At 36.6% G+C, this 16,139-nt stretch overlaps 1 protein-coding gene across 15 annotated transcripts in view; it reads left to right on the top strand.

Moving 5' to 3' along the window:
• The first annotated feature begins 4,683 nt into the window (after nucleotides 1-4,683).
• The window catches only part of LOC106874508 (lipoxygenase homology domain-containing protein 1), a 173,475-nt gene continuing 162,019 nt past the window's right edge, over nucleotides 4,684-16,139 (top strand). For 4 of the 15 annotated variants that reach the window (XM_089359177.1, XM_089359182.1, XM_089359173.1 and 1 more), the window contains exon 1: nucleotides 4,701-5,237. The gene's annotated coding sequence lies outside the window, so the exon portion shown is untranslated. Of the gene's footprint in view, nucleotides 5,238-6,326; nucleotides 6,488-16,139 lie in introns of those variants that run through there. The other 11 variants (XM_089359178.1, XM_089359172.1, XM_052971412.2 and 8 more) reach the window with 5 other exon arrangements.

Here is a 16,139-nt window from a genome sequence, read left to right as displayed (position 1 = left end):
CTCCCTCCTTCCCTCTCTCTTTTCTCTCTTTCTTTCCTCTCTCTTTTCTCTCTTTCCTCTCTCTCTCTCTCTCTCTCTCTCTCTCTATATATATATATATATATATGTATGTATGTATGTACTTATGTATATACCTCCATATATTTACATAGACGTCCATAAATATATATATTATATATACGTAGAAACGTACATATCAATCTAATCTATCTATCTATTACTGTGAATACGCGCGCGCGCGCACAGACACACACACACACATATATACATATACATATATATGTCAGAAATTAAATATGACAAGAGAATAAAACATTATGTAATGAACTTCATTAGCTTAAAGCTATTTCTGCTATAAGATGCAATGTACTCATAGTGGAGTGCTTGTGCATGACTTTATAGCTTCACCAGAGCTACAAAAATGAAATTCAGTTTTATTTAGGAAAGCAGTTATATATTTGGGAAACATCACCAAAATGCAAATCAAGTTTAAAGCGGAAAATCCACTCTGAGAAAGCTAAAAGGTGACACACAAGCACTCTACCATCAGCGCATTGCATCTTATCACTGAAACAGCTGTAAGCTAATGAAGTTCATGACATAATTCCTTATTCCATTATCATTTATATGATCTCTTTTCACACTACGTACTCAACTAATATTTTTCTCTGAAGCTCATGTACAGGGTCTGGTGAATAAATTGTCGTCTAAATTATGCAAAAATGAAAATAACACTAACATCTCATTTTAACAGATATATTTAATAAAATTGCATAAAAATATCTTGAAATACTAAAGAGTAAATTTATTCAATAAAATCGCCATTGGCTTCAACCATGAATAGTGACTCAGCAATTAGAGCAAGGTCGTCAGCATAGAGGAGCTCCCAATGGCATCCTGTCTTGAATTCCTCTGTTATTGCCTGGGGGACTATGATAAATAGACTCCATCAACTGCCAGAGGGGCAAGCTGAAGGTAGTAGATAGTTTCCATTATCTAGGTGACCAACTTAGTGGTGGAGGTGGATGCTCATCTAGAATCTTCCGATCTTCCTCACTGAAATCCCTTAAGTTGTTGGTGTCAGTTGTCCCTTCCTTATTAGTAGTGCTATTACTATTACTTTCTTTAGGTTCTTCTTTGGTTTGAGATGCATCTCTGATGTTGTTACTTGTCTTTCCCACTGCCTGGTCTTTCTTTTCCAGTCCTCTTGTGATCTCTTCCACCCCCAATTCTGTCATCCATTTTCTTCTCCTAATAGCATTAGCTTAATCTTCTGGTCTCTGTTCAGTCACTTTAAACATACCCTTCTCTACTCAAAGTGTTAACATCCATTTTCTATGGCCCCTTCTTTTAGGTTCACTCGTTATGTAGCACTGTATAACAACTATCCTGTTTTCTTCACCAGTTCACTTCCTCTTCCTTACCCTATTCACTTCCTCCTCCTCCTTTCTCTATTATCTGTTGATGCTCCATTCGGATAACAGCTGTGCTCAGTCTGCATCTTTACTGAACCACTGCTGAGCAAGAGGCCTTCCCTTAAAGTTTCAGCCTTGTTTTTGCTGTTACAACCAGAGTTTCTACAGAAACTCCTGTCTCTCATAAACTGAGAGAAGATAATGTTTATCGCCCACATCACCACAATTATTATTGTTGTTGTTTTTGTTGTTGTTCTAATTCCAATGATGTTGATGGTGATTGTTCTTAGAAACTCTGTTTATTGGTTGCAATACTGATCACGGCTGGTTGCTATTGATTTATATTGATGGTCAGCTTGCTAAATAATTAAAATGACCACTCCAATTATATCTATCCTCTTAATTAGTTGATTTTGTTATGAGGTACCATATTGTAAGTACTGAAACACTGCAGTGGTGGTGGGGGAGCTGTGGATTATGAGGAGATGGGGAAAGTGTCTAGAAGTGGATAACTGTTCATGACAATTATAGTGTTGGGTGTATAATTAGATTAATGGGTTATAGTGTGTGACTATATAGTGATGGATTACTGTAGTATAAGGGGTTTATAATGATGGTATGTAACAATTAAAATGAGAGGCAGAAAAAATATTATTTGAAATGGTCCTTTATTTTCATCATAACAATGTAAGATATAACATTTTTAAGTCGTTGCATAACGATCATTTGTAGTCATCCTCTTTGGGATGATAAGTAAATAAGGTAAAAGTTGTCATACAATGAGAATCTGTAAGAGAAGGGAGAGAAATAGATGTTCTTCAGTGAGGTGCCAAATAACCAAAGAGACAGAACCGATTTGGGGTTCTTTATATTTCTTCTAACTAAAGTAGGTCAGGTTAGACAAAGGATTTTCTGTCTTCGCTCTGACTGAACCTTATTTAACCGATGAATGTTAATTTAATCTAAATTAATTACGTGTGTCTGTTGATACTCATAGACTTCTAAGTGGAAAAGCCAAAAAAAAATAGGAACTGACAGAAAAATGTAGATTTGGTTTCAAATCCTGGCTTAGAATCTAGGAAATTGTTTGTCACAGGGTATAGAAATGGATATATAGTTACGGGATTATTGTGATGGATTACAATGGCTATAGAATTCATAGTATATGTAGTTGAACAACTGTGGATTATAAGATTAGTGATAGATTCTGTAAAGTAATCCTAATGAGCAGTGTCAATTCCATTGATTAACATGGATCATTTATTAATGATATCACAGGCTTAACACATAGATACACTTACAGCTGGTCATGTGAGTTTTTCAGAGTCAATAGTTAACATCTCACCAGTGTTACACAGAGCCCACAGTCAATACTCCAATAGCTCAGTCTATCTAGCTGTAAATAGGTATCATGGGTAGGTATTAGATTAATATTGGGAAAACAAAGAACATTGTTGAGTTGGCTGGGACCAGTGTTAGGGTTGGATGAGTTTGTGTTTAGTGTTAAGGGTTAGGGTTAAGATGCAATTGAATACATGTACCCTCCACACAATCACCCCCACTGCCCCCATATACACCCAGATTGCTCCCTGAGAATAAAACAGCCCTTTATTGGATACATACTTGAGCATGTAAAGGATTTTCCATACACAATAATTTAATTGAAACACTCTTTTCGTAATACCATCTTAACAATAAGACAAGCTTTCTTCCTTGGAACCAGATTTCTGTTTTCTTGTTTGGTGTAAATGTCACAGATGGATCTCAGTCTACTGCCAATAAATCTCTCCCTCAAGGCGGTGAGCTGACAGAATCGGTTGCATGCCGGGCAAAATGCTTAGCAGTATTTTGTCTGCCGTTATGTTCTGAGTTCAAATTCCGCTGAGGTCGACTTTGCCTTTCATCCTTTTGGAGTCGATTAAATAAGTACCAGTTACACACTGGGGTCAATATAATCGACTTAATCCGTTTGTCTGTCCTTGTTTGTCCCCTCTATGTTTGACCCCGTCTGGGCAATAAGGAAATAAATAAATCTCTCCCTCACTGAGATTCACTTCTATTGGACAAGGAACTAAAATTGTTGACCATTCCTACCCCCATCCATCCTTTCAAAGAAAAATCAGTCGACTGTGAAATGGAGGGTTTTGATTGGCGGATGACTTAAATGCACACACCCACTGTTTGTCATATGTTGCCAAAATATTTGGTAGTATATCACCTAAAAAATATTCTAAAGGGTATTACTTTAAGAAGTGGCACTTAATGAAAACATGAATTTACTTACAGTTACATGATGTTGCTTACTGTTACATATCAAATTATATATCAAGTCATATAAGGCACTTGTGTTTAAATACACAATGGAAACATGAAGTAATACCCGCCAAAAAACTGCATTTGTTCTATTCTTATTTGTATAAATTACACCACATAAAATTAAACCAATTATTCCTTTTATATATATATAAATATATATATAAGAAATAAAATCAACCTTTGAATGTTGGGCCTCATGGAGGCAAAGTGGCTGAGTACCTTTCAAGAATTGGGCCTGGCGGAGGCAAAGTAACTGAGTTCCTTTTGAGTGTTGAGCCAGACGGAGGCAAGGTGGCTGAGTTCCTTTTGAGCATTGGGGCCTCATGAAGGCAAAGCGGCTGAGCTCTTTTCAAGTATTGGGCCTCACGGAGACAATGACCGAGACCTTTGGCATTAGGTCATGCTTGAGAAGAAGACCCCATCAAGCGGAGCAAAATCACAGTCATGGCAGTTACCAGTGGCATGTAAAAGCACCCATTACACCCTCAGAGTGGGTGGCGTTAGGAAGGGCATCCAGCCATAGAAAACCATGCCAAATCTTTCTCTTTTTAATTCTAACTCTTCCTCCCCCTCCTTCATTAGAATCTCTTTCTTTCACACTGCCTCCCGCCATCACTCTTTCATTTCTTCTCTTTCTTCCTCCCTTATTTACTTTCTCCTCTTTCCTTTCATTACTTCTTTCCTATTTCTTTTTTTTCCTTTTCTATTATTTTATTATGAAAAACTGTCACAATATATTCTCACTTTTGTGAAATTTTGTACAATTTTAATTTGAATTACATAAATCTAAGTTAAACACCCAAAATACATCACATGACCAGTGTGTATGTGTGTAATTAAATCGATCACAGTAATTGACGCTATATTTTAATGATCCCAAAAGCATACAAAGATTAATGAAATCCCGGCTTGCTTAAAAATATCTGAGGTTGAGAAAAGTTGTCATACCGCAGTTAGCTCCCTTGCATCATTGCCTCCATTCTTTCTGGCGGCCACAAAACGTTGCTTCTTTTCAGAGCGATTATAAAAAGAAAACTGACAAAGAAAAACCGACGGACAGATATTAGGAGTCTCTCTTCTCTAACAGAAATCAATTATCTCATTATTTGCTTTTATTGTAATTTGTGTTTCAATTAACAAAATTAAATTTTGTACACACACATTTCACTAAACCCTGGAACTTCTACCTTTATAAGTTGGCTGCTGTTACAATCCTTGGTACTTATGTGAATCTTTTGCTACCCTGCTAACTATTTATTTATTCCTTCCGTGTTATTTGTACACACTGAAATATATATCTACATATGTATGTATTTTAATGCTGGTGACGGATATATTTGCACCAGTGAAGACATATATTTGTGCCATAAAACTGAATGGTGTTTTCTTCATTTGTGGGAGAACCTCAAAAGGTCACAGTTATGTTTGGATTTCTATTAAACGAAGCAATTATTCTACGAGGAATGGTGCTGAATTCAAAGGTCCATAGAATCTTTAAGGAGTCAGGTAAGTCTACACCCAAACGTTGAATTCTTTCTGTCCTTTTTGTATTGAAGGGTTAATGCCTTCATGGAATCTAATGTTGCTCTTTCAAAATTATCTCAAAGCATTTCTCTCCTTTTAATGCAATAATCTCATCCATTTTAAACAACAAATTTAGACTTTTAATATCTAAAACTGAAAGATGAAATATCTTTTTACATTTTAGAAGTTTGTAACTTGTGTCTTCTTTCATTTCAATCTGTCTACCGAATGACAACACTCCTCGGTCACCTTATCCCACATTGTCAACTACTTTTTTGTTATTTAACCTTCATGACACACCTTTCTTTAGAAACATGTTATAAAGTTGGAAACATTTCTTCCAACTTCAATAATTAAATGGTGTAAATATTTAAAACCAAATCCATTATCACGTGTGAACCTCCTAACTGTTGGACCCTTTTTTTGAAGCATAACTGTGAAAGGCATATATTTTACCTTCCCCCTTTTCATACTGGGACTCTGTATTCCTCACAGAAACAGTTGACCTTTGCAATGAAAGACTTCCTTTTGTAACCCCATAAATATTAGACATAATAAATATTAGAGATGGCAGCGGGAAATTGATTTTCCCACCCAGGGTCCCTGAAGAGAAATGCTGTCGATGGCAGCGTGTTTAAAACTTCGTTTGAATTGATTCTGACTGCTGAATAAATGGTTCAACATTTTTGGCGATGCTGCAAGAATTAAACTTACGACTAATAATAAGGGAAATAATTTTACAGTTTAAAAAGAAAAAAATATTTTAAAAACTTTTCTTGGAATTCGAAAGAATAATTCATTCAGTGAGGACACACAAACCGATGGATTAGAGTGTTTCCCTTTTATTGCGAAGGTGGAAATACTCTTCTTACATTTAAATTTGATAAAGATGCAAATGGCGAAGACTTTATACCCCGCCATAAAATTTTTGGTGCACATTGGGATTAGGGTAATCTTCCAGTTTCGAGAGGTTAAAAAAGTAAATAAAATACAAGGGAAATAACTGAACGTCTTACCAGTATTATTCGTAGTTTATAAATAAATCACGTGATTTGATGACGTTAACTGTTTATATATAAATCACACACGTGATTGAATATCAGTTTCTTATGAGAAATCGAAAATGCCTCGTGGAAGACCGGCTGCACAACATCTAACCCTAACCCTAACCTTTTATAAAAAAAAATTCCGTCGCATGCTGTTTTAGAGAAAAAGTAGTACGGATAATACTGGTAAGTCGTTCAGTCATTTCCCTTGAATATTTTTATTTATTTCTTTTACTTCTCGAAACTGGAAGATTACCGTGTTCTACATATCACGGTCAAGCGATTCTCTCTCATAAGAATTAACGAAACAGCATTCAAAAATCTCGGCGGGGGGGGGGGGACCCAGCGAAATGAAACCTGTAAACAAGAGGCACTTGCCTCAAAAATATTTTCAACTTTTGATCCCAACAAAATTCTCATTAAAAATACTTTATTTATTTAAATAAAAATTTTTAATGAGAATACAGAACAAAGTTTGCATCAATATAATTCTTCTTTCTTCTCCATATGAGCAATAGATAAGTTTAAATATTGAAAATCATTTAAATTTTAACTTTGCTGTTTTTAATCCTCGCTTGTCAGGGCCTGGCCCCCGCCAATAAGAAAGACTGATCTGATTGAAAGTCAAAGTTTTACTTTTTCATGGATCCATGTAGTATTTTTCATAATATATACAGTTATAACCAGAAGTCTTGGAGTAGAAATGCTGGTATTTCTGTGGTAGAAGATAGTGAGACGAAATGTAATATTGAGTTATCTCCCTTTAAACCATATCCCCCCCCCCCCCTCACTTTATATTCCCGACATTAAAATAAATAAGGGCCAATATAATATTCTGCTTGATTTAACCAATTCTGTCCTCCTAAATTCCCAAGAGTGCTGGACTGAAAGACATAGCAAAAACGTCAGGTTGTATGGTTTGGGTTTACATTAATTCCAGTTGGACTGCATTATACAAGTTGTTGTTTGGCTTGAAGCCGACTTTGCTCCAGAAGGTCTATGACCAAAGGCAGTCTAGCCATGACCATCCAATCTTTTATTCAGACACAGCATATCTAAAACTACATTATCCATTGTGACCTTCCCTACTTTATAAAATGTGACGGACATTTGACTGGCATTTCTAACAGGTTGAGAAGCTGTATAGAGGTTTCTTGACTGGCTGGTCTTGGAGTTGGCACATTTAGGCAGTTCTTGGAGCTTACTTGGTAGATTAAGACAATTGACATCTGCCACAATGTGGTTGTAGTTGACATTTCTTATTGGATGGACACTGTTGACATCTGACACGTAATGGACACAACTGACATCTGTTATTGGGGGGGGGGCACAGTTGATATGTCATTTGTTGGCCGCAGTTGACTGTAATGTTCATACATTGCGGGCTAGTAATTTTTTTTTTTTTACCATGAAATAGATATCATGGGGACGGTGAACTGTACCAGTGACTATCATGATATAAATAAAATCAGAGCTCAAACAATCGGCTGTGATGTAGATGCATTATGAGGATAGCAACATATAGCAGTTTTCTAGATTTTGTGAACGGAAGGTAACTCAAACAACGTTCAGTGGTGTGTGACCATGACCATCTGTTCGACCGATTCTGATGGAGACGTTGTAGGGAGGTTCGAGTAAGGCAGTGAACTGGCAGTCGTTAGCACGCCGGACAAAATGCTTAACGGCATTTCGTCCGCCTTTTCTTTCAGAGTTCAAATTCTGCCAAGGTTGATTGTGTTTTTCATCCTTTCGGGCTCGATAAGTTAAGTACCATTTGAAGACCGGGGAGGCGGGGAGATCGATGTAGTCGGCTTAACCCCCTCTTACGAAATTGCTGGCCTTGTGTCAAAATTTGAAACCAATATTTGAAGGGAGATAAGACGTTCCTTGAAGGGAGACAATCTCTTAAAGGAGAAATAATCGCCAGTTCTCTGCAGAAGAGGGTGAGGAGTGGCAATGGGGGAGACATTTTATTTAACGCGAGTAACAGGGAAAGCAGGTGGCTCAGTGGTTAGGGTATTTGGATCACGATCATAAGGTTGTGAGTTCGATACCAGGCGGCGCGTTGTTTCCTTGAGCAAGGCACTTTATTTCACGTTGCACCAGTCCACTCAGCTGGCAAAAATGAGTTAATCCTGTATTTGAAAGGGCCGGCCTTGTTACACTCTGTGGCACGCTGAATCTCCCTGAACACCTACTTTAAGGGTACGCATGTCTGTGGAGTGCTCAGTCACTTGCACGTCAATTTCACGAGCAGGCTGCTCTGTTGATCAGACCAACAGGAACCCTCTCATCCTCATAACTGACGGGGTGTTAATAACTGTGGGGACAAATCAGTGAGGGCCAAATGTTTTCAATATTTCTTGATTTTCTCTCTATACACTTTCATTAAAGTTATTTGGCCTGGAGAAAAGCAATACAGATTTGGGGAATTGGCTACCTGCTTAGAAATTAAAAAAATGACCCTCCATTGTGTCGTTAATGCCAGAGAGTTTGTGCTATAAATAGATATTGCTACTTCAATTGTTGATGATGGAATGAAATATCTTTACCAGAAATTGGGATTTGTTTAGAGGATTCCAACCCAATCAGCCTTTACCATTTATGAATTATTTGAAAAATATCAACGGCCAAATGACCAGTGACCATCTCATCCAATTTCTGTTGCCAGACTTAAAGACTACCAGAATCTATACTCATGTATCAGATATTGTAATGTGTAAAGTTGTCCCTGCAGATGAGTTTTAAGTGGTATTTTATGTCAAAACAAGAAAATATGAGTAGACATACACTCAAAATCGAAAACTCCACTGAGAGTTGTAAGAAAGTTGGATGTTGTTTAATAACTAAAGTGGTGTACAGGAATTTGAAACCAAACTGGGAACTTTGAATGAAGTGCATTATTATTGCTCCTGGTCACGCAAACCTCTCTCTCTCTCTCTCTCGCTCTCTTCCCAAACTGTCAAAGTAGTGACGGTTGAGGCAAAGGAGGGCGCAACAGAGAAAAGGAAATCTCATCAGACTGGGTAGTAAGACTTCTAATTGTTATGTCTGTGGCTTCAGCTTCTACTGGGTTAAGGATCGTCCATTTGCTGAGAACGTTAAGAGGGGTCATGAAGCATGGGGGGGGAGGACAAGTAACATTGAAGCCATTTTGTAGTCGTTGATTGTCACTTTGTTACTCGTGTGAAATAACAAACAACAACACTCTCAGAAAGAGGGGAAACGAAAGCGTCATTTGATAATTTAAATGATAACCAACTTCTTAATAACTACTCCTCCTCCTCCTACACAACCCTCCCCATTTCTTCTTTCCCAACTCCTTTCTTTGTGACTGGTGACGATTGTCTCCCTTCAACTATGGATAAATTTCTTTGTTACTTTGTGACAAGTGTAATAATTCTTCTGAGAGGACTGTTTCCTGGAGATGTTGATGGAAACAGTGGAATGGAAATGTCTACAAAGTGCCTGAAGTACATCAGGATTTGCTGAGTCTGGAAGTGCTGCTGTAGTACTATTTTTAGCAGACTTCAGGCCTGTGGCTTGCTTGGGTAGGTATGTAATAAACAAAATAGCTGGAATGATTTGATCTCAATCATTGGTTTTGTCATGGATGAGTTTAATCGGTGTAGCCTTGAGTGTCAGATTGGTATATTCTCTCTGGTCATTCAAATGCAAGCTGTTTGTTTATCTGATGCTATATATATAAATTCAAAATGTTACAAACTTTAAATTAAAAACTGCAATATGCAATAATTTTTGCCTTTATTTCTGATTTTTTAGCAATTTTTATTTTGTAATTTTTTCTAAATGTTCCATTTTATTTTTTCACTTCTCTTCTTAATTTTAATTATTATTGTCTCAAATTCCACTTGCGAAAAAATATTGTTTGAATAATCTCAAATATTTCTCCCTCTTTTCATATTCCTTATCCATATCAATTTGAAGGTTGATTACCTCACTTATTTTCTTCTCGGTAATTCTAAAATATTATTCCTTCCATGGGGTTTGAACTCATTTATTCTGGTTCTAGTCATGTAATACCACTCTACATCTCATTCCCAAGCCTCTTAAATCTATAAAATTTGCTTTTCTGAAATTTCTGACAATTGTTCCTTTCTTCTCATTTAAATTAAAGTTAATGCCAATTCTAATTACTCTATGATCTCCTTTTCCTACTGTTTGTCCAATTTTTAAATTTGTAATTGTATTTCATCAAATACTTAATACTAAACTCAATAGGATTCCTCCTGGGTTACGTTATCTCTGAAAACTACAAGTGGAGTATAATCTGGACAAGAATGGAAAACTAGTCCCTTTTATACTCTAGGTGTACCCCAGGCTATAAGACAGATCAGCTCATTTTAACCCCAGGTATAGTTTATATATATATGTGAGTTTTTACAGTTTTTATATTTTTAAATTAACCTTATGAACTTTATAAAATCTCTGAAGAGGCCTAGAGAATCATCTATGTACCTTTATTTCATTTATTAATTACTTCAGCCTACTGGAGTTATATAGATAGAATGAGACATGTCACCTCTAGACTGAAACAGCTGTAAGATATTATCCCATTTTCTGTCACTATATGTCCTTTTTTTAATTATTGATATGACATAATATGTCGCATGTGTTTGTATATTGTTGTTTTAGTAAACAAATAAACAGTCCTGGAGAAGTATTTTTTCATCTGGAGGAGTATTATACTGTCTTATAAATAAGAATGTCATGTTATATAAAGTAGTCTAAAATACACCAAGCCTGAATAAAAGCCAGGATGGTCATGGTTAGAATGTCATTGATCATTGGTCTGAGGGATTAGAACTGATCTGGGGATAAACAATAACAAAAATATTTATCTTGGAAATATATTTAAACTTATTTTTTATCTGATGGTGAAGGGAAACTACAACAAAAATCGCCAAGACTTGTCTTATCAAAAACTAATTTGCAGAAGAAGAGTTGAAAAATTCCAAAGCATTTCCGTTTAGTTCTGGAACCACCCAAATATTGAAGATTCATCTTCTAGAACAGGGTTAAGATTAAATTAATTACAATACAAGAAATATCTGTTCTTTGTTTGATTCTTACCAAAATTGCTATCAATAATCTCAGAAGTGGTTGACATTCTTTGATCATGCCCCCCCCCCTCAACACCAGATTATTCCAACTGAACTTAATGATTCAGCTTCTCTATGTGGTTGCCCATGATAAATGTGTGTGTGTGTGTGCACACGCATAGAATAGTTATAAAAGTGGAAAAAAAAAATCAGGAATGTGTGTGTGTGTGAATGAGTTTGTATTTCCGTTTGTCTGCTTATGCTTTAACTGATTGGAAACAAAACCCTCAATTTCCATACTGTTGATGTTGTTTGTTGCAGTCCACTCTGCACTTCTTCACATCTCTTGTTGCATTCAATCAGTGTTGCATGTTTCCCGTCCTGGCTTTTTGTTGATTGATTCTGGGAGATTATTACATCCCTTGGAAACAAATGGGGTTAGCATCAGGAAAGACATCCAGCAAAAGACCCTTGTCTGACCCATGAAAGCATGGAAAGTGGACATTAAAATACCTTGGCCAAGTGTCATCTATTGCAGCTCTAACCTGACTAAATCCTTGAGAATGGAATTGATAGATGGAAACTGAAAGAAGCCTGTTGTTAAGTCACCTCATAAATAATGTGGTTTTTTTATACTTCTTTCATTTTCCAAAGTTAAGATAAACAAAGTTCTTTTTTATTCCAAAATATACTCCCCTTCTGTCTATCTTGTAGACTTGCAAGGCTCCTCTTCCAAAATTCACTTGTCCATGATGCAAAATACGCCTCCAGGACTGTCCTGAGAAGAGTTAAGAGAGAAGAGTTAAGCTAGAAGCCAGGAGGAGATGAGGAGCAGTGATTTGGCTACCCACCGATGGAGGAGGGAGGGGGCGTTACGGTTGAGGGTCGAAACACCCGATGAACATTGGATGCCGTCTGACGACATCAGTTCCTACTGGCCAAGGCTCCATTCACTTTGGTGAATTGATAAAGCACCTCTTTATAGGTGCTACTAACGTGTGTGTGTGTGTGTGTGTGTGTGTGTGTGTGTTTAATAAAATATGAATAAGATGTAATTTATTTTATCAGATTATGCTATATGTATTTCAACATGGTACCTACTTGTTTGTTCCTGATGTATTATATAATTACATGACCAAACCATTTCTTTAGGCATTTTAAACAGTTGACAGTTAAAACTAGCCTGACTAATGGACCTGAAGATTGCTTAGAGACACAAGAAATGTTATAAAATCCTGCCTACCCACATGTCTTCACAGCAAGAAACTATTAGTAGCTCTTATCATTATTCTCATCATCATCGTTTAATATCTGCCTTCCATGCTAGTGTGGGTTGGACGATTTGACTGAGGACTGGTGAACCAGATGGCTGCACCAGGCTCCCATCTGATTTGGCAGAGTTTCTACAGCTGGATGCCCTTCCTAACGCCAACCACTCAGAGAGTGTAGTGGGTGCTTTTACGTGCTATATATATATATATATATATATATATATATATATATGTATTACGTGGTATATATATATATATATATATATATATATATGTATTACGTGGTATATATATATATATATATATATATATATATATATATATATATATATATATATATATATATATATGTATGTATGTATGTCATCATCATTATCATCTTTTAATGTCCATGTTCCATACTAGCATGAGTTGGATAACTTCATAATGGCAACTGGAAGGTTTTGGAATTGCTCTGTTGAAGCATCCGATTCTGTCAAGTTGATGCAGCAGGATGTGAAAAGAGATAATGTCACAAACATGTTGGGTTTTTTCCTATTTGCTTCTTATTTTATTTTGAGTTTTTTCTTTTCTTAATGAACCCACTTCTTGCACTTCACTCTGGTGTGTGTGTGTGTGTGTGTGCTTGTATAAACATAATTTCCAGTGTGAAAGGCTTGCTATAAATATTTATTGGTAACTCCATATGAGTAAGAGACTGTGGTGTTGTTCTGTCAACTGAAGCATGTTTGGTGCGGTCTTGGGATTTAAAACTGTTAAACTCTAAACAGTGATTTTCCTCTCTTCTTGACTCGAGACAGCCAATGACAGATATAACATCATAACATTAACTATAACATGAATATTTACATGCATAAACACCCACACACACACACAGTCACATATTGGTATGTAGGTGAATATGAATGTATATATATATATATCTATATATATCTATATATATATTATGTAAATACACATTCATACATATATGTAAACACTCACACCTCATATGCTAGGAACAAAGCTATACATTCTTCTGAGTTGGCAGTGGTGAAGATGTGGGTGGTGAGGGCATAATTTTGGCAAAGAAATGGATGAAGTGATTGAGGTAGTCAGTGTTTGATAGAATAATTAAACTTAGGCAGAGCAACAGCATTTATATCTCTTTGATCATAACTGGCAGATGAAGAAAGGGGCTGGTTTTATGAGGCCTTTCTGCAGATTACTTCAATAAAAACATGACAGTGTTCTTCATGACTAGTGACTTCAATGGACAGCAACCCACTAGATTCCATGATGGACATGGTGGCTATAGCTATGGTCCTAGAAGTAAAGAGGGAACAAAGCTCTTGAAATTCTGGGATGCAGGTAACCTGATGGTCTGCAACACAAGCTTCAAGAAACATACCAGTCGCGTGTTCACCTATCAATCTGATGCCGGCCACAAAAGCCAGGTTGACTAGATTCTCACAAGATGCAGGGATAGGCAGACACTTGAGAATATGAATGTCCTTCCTAGGTGAAGAATGTACAACTCAGTATATTTTAATAGTTGATAACTTCAGATTTAGAGCTAGAAGGACTCAGAGACACGAAACGGTTTAGAAAAGGAAGATATGGAAGCTTAAAGATTGATTAAGCCGTCAGGAATATAGAGACATTCTAAGTGAAATATTTGATGAGAAATAAAAAGAGATAGAGATGTATAAGTGGAGGAGAACTGGAATTTTGACAGGATAATCTGCTGAGGGGACACAGACCAAAATCTATGGCAGGTGTCAAATTCCATGCAGACCAAGGATGATGTGGTAGTGGAACAATGAAGTAAAGTGGACCATAAAAGTGAAGAAACTGGCTTGGAAGGATTGCAAGAAAAGCTGGGTAGCAGAGAATTGTATCTGGAAGTAGGAAGAGAAACTAAGGGACAGGTTTACTTAGCAAGGAAAGAAGCAGAAAGAGGTTTGCTAGCGTGAGTTGGATAACTTCATAATGGCAACTGGAAAGTTTTGGAATTGCTCTATTAAACCATCCGATTCTGTCAAGTTGATGCAGCAGGATGTGAAAAGAGATGTCACCCAGTACGCTTTTCTAAACTGACTGGTGTTAGGAAGGGCATCCAGCTGTAGAAGCCATACCAAAGCAGGCATTGGAGCTTGATGCCCTTTGCCAATTTGTTTGAACCTGTCAAACCATGCAACTCATGCCAGCAGCAAAGATGGGCATCAAATGACAATAATGATAATGTTATATACAATACATGCATACACATACTACATACTCAGATGCAAACGCGCACGCGCGCGTGCACACACACACACACACACACACACACACACATAGTGTCTCTATCACACACACACATATATGTAGTATAAATCAATTTTAAATTTTGGCACCAGGCCAGCAATTTTTGGTTGAAGCAGGATTAAGTTGATTCCATTGACTCCTGCCAGAACTCAACTGGTACTTATTTTATCAACCACAAAAGGATGAAAAGTAAAAGTCAACCTGGGCAGAATTTGAAATCGGAACATAAGGATGGATGAAATGCCATTGAGAATTTTCACCTGGCATGCTAACGATGCTTCTGCCAGTTTGTCACCTTAATATCTATAGTAATATATATCAAGCACCTATAGTATAATATGGCATAGCACATACATATGCATACACATGTTATTCTTCACACACACACACACATTTCATTCTTCCACAAACACGTGGATGTTTGGCTCTGTGTTGTTATCAGCTGAGCAGCTTCGTCACAGAATCCCAGTAAAGACAGACAGGAGTTAGTTTCTTGCTGTCTTCACCAGGAAAGTGTGAAGTCTCTGGTTTTTACAATAGGTGTTGCCATTATTAATGCTACAAGTGGTCTACAAGAAGTAGGAATATGACCAACAGGGAGTTGAAATTTCATACGAGGCTTAGTTCAAGCAGGGGATTATCTTCAAATTTCAATTGTATACTCAAGTGAAATCTCTGAAGAAATATAGCAAGAGTGTAACTTCCAGAAAATATGTCAGAAAGTTTCTGTGAATGTCACCAAATACCAAGTTAATGCCAATGACTATTACCAGGATGTAATACTTTGACTTGCTAGAAATAACAGTAAAATTTCCCCTAAAGTGCATATCGTAGTCTTCAAAAATAAAGAACACAATATATAACAGAGTCCTAAATATACTATGTCTGAATAAAACTTTGGATTTTCATTTTGGAATGTCTTTGACTATAGATCTGCAGGACTAGAAATAGGAGAGAATTAGGGAGATGATTGCACAGATAGGATGATGTGATGAAGAATACATAATTTGTGGGGAAGTGTGCTGTGTATAAAGGTTGTCTAATAATATAATGGGTGAGAAAAATGTATAATATGTAATACTTGGCGAAAAAAAAAAATAAAATGACCATCCTGAAATATAACAATACATGTTTCAACACCCTTATTTCACATCAGGAATCTTGTAACGCAAAATTCATAAATTTATGTATCTATCATCATCATCATCAGTGTCG

The sequence above is a fragment of the Octopus bimaculoides genome, chromosome 11 (genome assembly GCF_046866305.1).
Source record: "Octopus bimaculoides isolate indiv1 chromosome 11, ASM4686630v1, whole genome shotgun sequence".
NCBI lineage: Eukaryota > Metazoa > Mollusca > Cephalopoda > Octopoda > Octopodidae > Octopus > Octopus bimaculoides.
Note: the sequence above shows the minus strand (reverse complement) of the source record. Positions and strands in the feature narration are given on the sequence as shown.